Source organism: Anopheles cruzii, chromosome 3 (assembly GCF_943734635.1).
Source record: "Anopheles cruzii chromosome 3, idAnoCruzAS_RS32_06, whole genome shotgun sequence".
NCBI lineage: Eukaryota > Metazoa > Arthropoda > Insecta > Diptera > Culicidae > Anopheles > Anopheles cruzii.
Window position 1 is genome coordinate 13,601,291 of NC_069145.1, and position 6,000 is coordinate 13,607,290.

The window sequence follows — 6,000 nt, forward strand, 5'->3', positions numbered from 1 at the left end:
ACACACACACACACACACACACACACGATTGGCGTAAGAGAGCCGCACGCATAACTGCCACCCTTGGTTACGGCCGTAACGGCCCATCGATTGTTATCGTCTTCGCGCTCGTGTTCCGCGTCTTCCCGATGCGTTTCTCCCCCTTTTGGGTGGCCATTTAATTAGCGACGCATCGTCAATGTTTCCCCGACGTTTGCGACCCCCCTCCCCCCGACCACAGCAGTTTGGGCCGGTTTGGGTCGGCCACTGTCCACTGAGCCTCTTGATTTACTTTTCAGCAACAATAAACAGCGACACACACGACTTACGTTGTTGTTCGGTTGTTGCTGTTGTTGTTTGCACCCCGACCAACCAGCGACGTTTTCGGCGTCAGATTGTGAGATCCACACACACAGACTCGCGCAGAGTTTGTATTCCGTTTTCGGGCCCGTGGCGCAGCTCGTTTGCTTTTTGGGGAACTTTTTGCTTTTCTTATTTATATAAAGATGATGATCTTTCATTTAAACGCTTTCACGCGTAAACATAGGCCACTGCAACACACACACGCGCACATACATTAACTACTTCCGCTGGGTAGCTGGCTGCGAGTTGAAGCTTGGCTGCGTTTCCTAACCGCAGTATGCTACGGGAAAAGCGGCAATGCACTGTAGATGTAGGACTAGAACTCTACACACACACACACAAACACACACTACACTACTGTCTCTCCATGTTTGCCGGGACGAACAAGAACGTGGCAATATACTACAGACCTCTTTTTGGCTCACTAGGCCGGGCTAAAAGATTTACCACTTCATTTTTCGTTCATTCAACACATCACTTTCGGGGTTCACCGCGCGCTGCGCTGTGTTGTGTATCCGTCGTCGTCCGGAACCACATTGCACCGGAGGCACACACACACACGTGCGGGTGTGTGTAACGAATCCGGGAAAATCGATTTCGATCAACTTTTCATCGCACGGCGGCGGCGGATGGTCGAAGGATTTCGCACGACGCTGCTCGGCCTGCTCGACCTGCACACGGACGGACGGAGTTCTACACGGGAAAGAACGTCACGAGGGTTAGCTGTTGGCTAGCAACATCAGGCGGCGATCACTTTGATGGAAACCAACGGGCGCACTCTGGCGTCAGGACAAACGGAGAAACAGAGAGAGAGAAAGAGAGAGAGAGCAATGCTTTAGGTGATTCTCAGGCTGAGAGGCGAGAACTGACACAACCCAGCAGCACACTGGTAGATCCGCAATTCTTCTGCACCGTGTTTGTGTTTGCCGTGAGTCACGTTTGTAAACGGCGTTCGAAGCACTATCCGGCCGATCGGGGACCGGGAAGACCGGTGGAGGCTGGTTTCTTTCGTGGCCACCCAAATTCTGATCTGACAGATCATTAGCGCACCGCCACCCCACCCGGGAACTCGGAGCTAGGCAAGCATCTTCGGCTGGGCGGTGGGGAACTACATAAAAATGGACTCTCCGCCGCCTCGAGAGTCTCTCGGCGAGGGAGAGAACCAAATCTCTGTGAGAGTCACACGCGAGGGCATAATTTAGACACACCATTTTTGCATTTTTGCAACCGGAACGGCGTAATCTGGGCGCGGGGCATCCCAAACCGCCCACAGAAAGATCATCCTCGGGAAGCAAAAAATTATAATCTGTTGTCTCGCGGCCACGGAATACGTTCCTCTTCATATTCGCCAGCTGAACATGATTGTTGGCCGTGGTCCAAGAGTTTTCCTTTTCGTCGCAGCGCATTCGCTCGGACGCCGGTGGCCTTGATCGCACAAGTGGCAATCAATTTTCCGAAAACCGCGAAAAACCAGCGTTTAATAGGAAACTCCACATTTTTACTGAATCATCAAAATCAGCGCGTCATCAGTGTGAGAGTGGCCGCCGCCACACACTTCTTCCACTGAAGGTCACGTGCGGGAGTGAGCAACAAAAGCGGGATGAGCGGAAAAAAGATCATCCTTCTCGAAAGAAAATTTGCCTCATCTCACGAAGGGAACTGACTGTGGCTGTCATTGTGTGGGTATCAATGTGTTGTGTACCGCTGAACTGAAGGAGCGAGCGAGAGCGAGACAGTGTGCAGCAGATGATTTCAGTGTGTGCCTTCCGATCCCGATTGAACCAGCTGACAGAGCAGGAACAGAGGGAGGGAGAGCCAGCGAATGGGTTAGTTGAGGGCAGCAAACAATCCTGCCACAAGCCACAGCCACAGTAAATAAGAAAGATTGCGAAACGGGATAGACGAGGCGGCAAACGGGGAACAGGCGAAACGGTAGAAAAAAACCACCGTGGTTCTCATATTGAATTCATAATTTACGTGTGAGTTGAGTTTGCTCGCGGACCACCCGTTCGCGTCTCGGCGCAATGTCTTGGCGGAGAAAAAGAGTAAAAACACAAACAGAGAGCGCAACAGAGAAGGCTTGCCTTTTCGAGCAGGAGAAAACGGTGCAAAGCTAGTGAGATGGACAGCAAGAGAGTCGGAGAGAACCGGAGAGAATTTATGAGCTGAGAGAGCTTAAATAAAGAGTGCGTCAGAGAGACAGCGACCGAAAGTAGACGGAAGGAAAACAAAAAAGTTGATGCACGCGAAAAAAAAAAACGCAAGAATAATCACCACTAATGCACACGGCGGCCACTGTTTGGTTCCGCAAAATTGACGTGCTAACCACCCCACCCAACACACACACGGTTATCCTTGTTTTATGGCCACACCTGTTCAGGCACCCCACTTGCGGAGGACACTTTCAGGAGGAACACGAGGAACACAACTGCAGCAAACTAAGCATAGCAAGTAGTGCGTCTGCGATGGGACGGAAACAATAGACGAGACGGAACAGGATAGCCACAATCCGCACACGCAAGAAAACAAGGGTCCATAAACACACAGACACACACGGTTCAAACACGACGGAGTGCTTTGTGACGGAAACACGGTTCAGCATCCAGTTTCTTTAGCACAACGAGGAACACGGAATTGGAACTTACCATTTCCCAATAGACACACACACACACACACACACAGGTGGACTAGCTCACTGTGAAAATGTGTGACAAACACGCTGCGAGAGAGGGAGAGGTGAGACGAAAAGAAGCGCCTGCTTTGTCCGTTTGCCTTCTTCGATCGCGCGCCGCTCTGACGACGGCGGCTTTCCAGTACGAAAGCTGCAAACGCACTCGCAGTCGCGAGTTTTGTCGCGGGTTGGCTAGCACCGCCGCACACACACACACACACACACACACAGACGCAGAGGTTGGTAAGAGAGCCACGATAAACACGTAGAGAGCGGACATATTCGCCAAGCGGCCTTTGCGTGGAGTAAAGAGTTTGCTAGTATTAATAAAGATACACAATCTGCTCCGGTGTGTGCGAGCGAGAAAGAGCAACAGCGCGATCGGCGCGCATGCCCCCTCCGCGGCAAGGACGCTTACGGGACAGCTGCGGCAGTTATTTCGTTTGAACTGACCCGTCCACGGATTGTTTGGGCCGTCTTGGGTGAACACAGAGCATAGCCGGAATGGCTGTGCGGGTTGACCTGTTCGATATGCTTAACACCATCATCAGCAGCACCGTTTGGTGGTTTTAATTAACGAAAGTTGCCCTTATTTTTATCCCACCTAAGCTCGGCGGTACAGATAAGCTCCAACCGACGCCCATGAAGGAGTGCATTGCGCCTTCGAAGGAGCTCAAGAACCGTAGCGTGGAGCAAACATAATCACAGTGCAAGTGAGGGACAATTTATTCTCCCCACCCCCATTAAGATGAGGCGCGTCCATTGCACGGAATGTGGAGCTCTTCGAGACAAAGAACGATTTGTTCGTGGCTTCTGCAGTTTTTTCTGCTTTCGATGGATCCAGTCACTGAGGCAACTACTTCGAAATGCTAATGTCCCAAGGCAAGGGTCCTAGCATTTCCGTGTCGCTCTCGAGTAAAATATTGCATCCGCTTAAAAACTCGCAAATGATTGATGTGAATAGTTTGAAAATGATGTCTCCTCGAATGCCTTATCTATGGTCGATCTCGAACGTCGCGAAAGCGAAATCGGTGACATTTGCAGCACGCAAACAGCTGATTATGACAGTCCGTCCTTGCACAACCAATGAATGCCAGATCGGCATTCCAAACTGTTACACCTTTCGTTCTGTGCTATTTTCAGAGACACGGACAATACTTCTCGGAATAAACGAGGAAAAGATGTCCTTTTCTTGCGATTAGATAACCATAATTGACATGCCATGGCAATAGTAAGTGGGTGTGAAAGAGTTCCGTGTTTATTTCTGGGAGCGTTGGGAGTAACGATGTCTGCAGGAGGGCTCGTGTTTGGAGGCGTATCCTCCGAGGGATTGTGCAACAAGTCGAGCACAATCACACCCCGGACTGATGTAACCCGTAAACATGACTACTTGAACTGTTTCTTTCCGTTGCCGCCTGGACCATCAGCCTCAGATCCTCGTGGGGGCGTTTCTGTTTGTGTCACAAGGCAACTCCTGCCCTGTCCCGACAACCCTGGGCTTTGTGTTGCATCATATCAAGTTAGACTGAGATTGAGATTCGCGGAGGTTGCCGACCGATTAACCATTTCCGACGGTGATGCAACGCATTGTGTAACGTTCGGAATTTGTTAGTCCAGCGAATTGAGTCTATTTTCGTTCGCTTCCATTTGCAATGAACCACAATACCATACAATTTTAATTTACTTGCTTTACAAACAATCGTTGCCGGCATCGAGTTGGGGATACGCAAACAACGTAGTGCTCGTGCTGATTAAAATAGCTCTATCCAATATCTGGGGTAGTGGGCCAATCAAACTTCCCATCCACGATGCTGGTATAACTTCATTCAACGGTGGCATGCGGGTTGACGTTAATTTAGCCCAAGTTTACAAGACGAACCGGACGACGGTGCGACGAGATGATGCGTGTGGCGTGCGTGTCGTGCGTGCGTACGGTGCTGGTCCAAAGTCCAGCCGACGGAAGTGGCCCTTCGTTTTGAGGGGTGCGGCGGCCCTGATGGAAGGTCGCGTTCGTTGTGTTCAAAGTTCAAATGCAAAGTGCAGGTATTGTAAAATTGGCACGATATTTTATTTTTCGGAAGTTGAAATCGAGGGTTTCATCAGATCTGCCATCCAAATGGAAACGGTTCTTTTTGCTTGAGCAGAAGAATCGTATTAAAACGGGTCGTCAAAAGGATGGTAATGATTTGCATTTCTTTGCATTGCAAAGTGCACGAAAAGAAATCCGTTCCTGGAAGCTCGTTGTACCGGTTGACGGTCGTTCAGCGACTTGGGCGTGTCGAGGCCGGAATACGGTCCAAAGTGTTCATCTACTACGGGCCTAGCAGCACGCCTTGAGCTGCTATCATCGTCCTCTCGGATGTGCGATAAATTAGCAGAGAAAAAAACAACTCCATTCGCCTGATTGTGTCTGACCTCCTGATGTGGGGTGTGCAAAATAATTCAACGACGGAAAACTCTTGACTCTCTATCCGGGCATCAGGTTCCCTGTGTTGTGTGTTGCGGGGGTCGTCGCTGAGAAGAGAGGAAGTTCGTGCGAGACGACGAGCCGACCGTGAAGGCGATCATCAAACGAAATCAGCTGAATCATCCCAGTCTCGCAGTTCAACAGATACGTCCGGGTTAACTGCTGCGTTCGCTTCGCCTTCCCCGTACTAGTTCTCGGGTTTGTTCTTTGTTGGATGGCTTTGCGTGAGTTCTTGGCAATTGCTTTCGCGAATTCGTTCCGCGGAATGCCGTCAGCTAATCGCGGCGGAAGCTGCGAATGACGTACCATGTTTGCAGACCGAGCATGTGGATGTTTTCTTAACAAAGGAAACGTTATCGAGTAAAGCACTGTATTCGCAGAAGCTCAAGCAGACGCATACGGCCAAGTTATTTAATTATGTAACACTTTTCGGGTAAGTTTTCGTCCCAAAAAAAACAGGATAAGGTTATCGACTTTTCGTTAAAAAAAATAATTTACCCTTACGAGGTCGAAGTCTGGT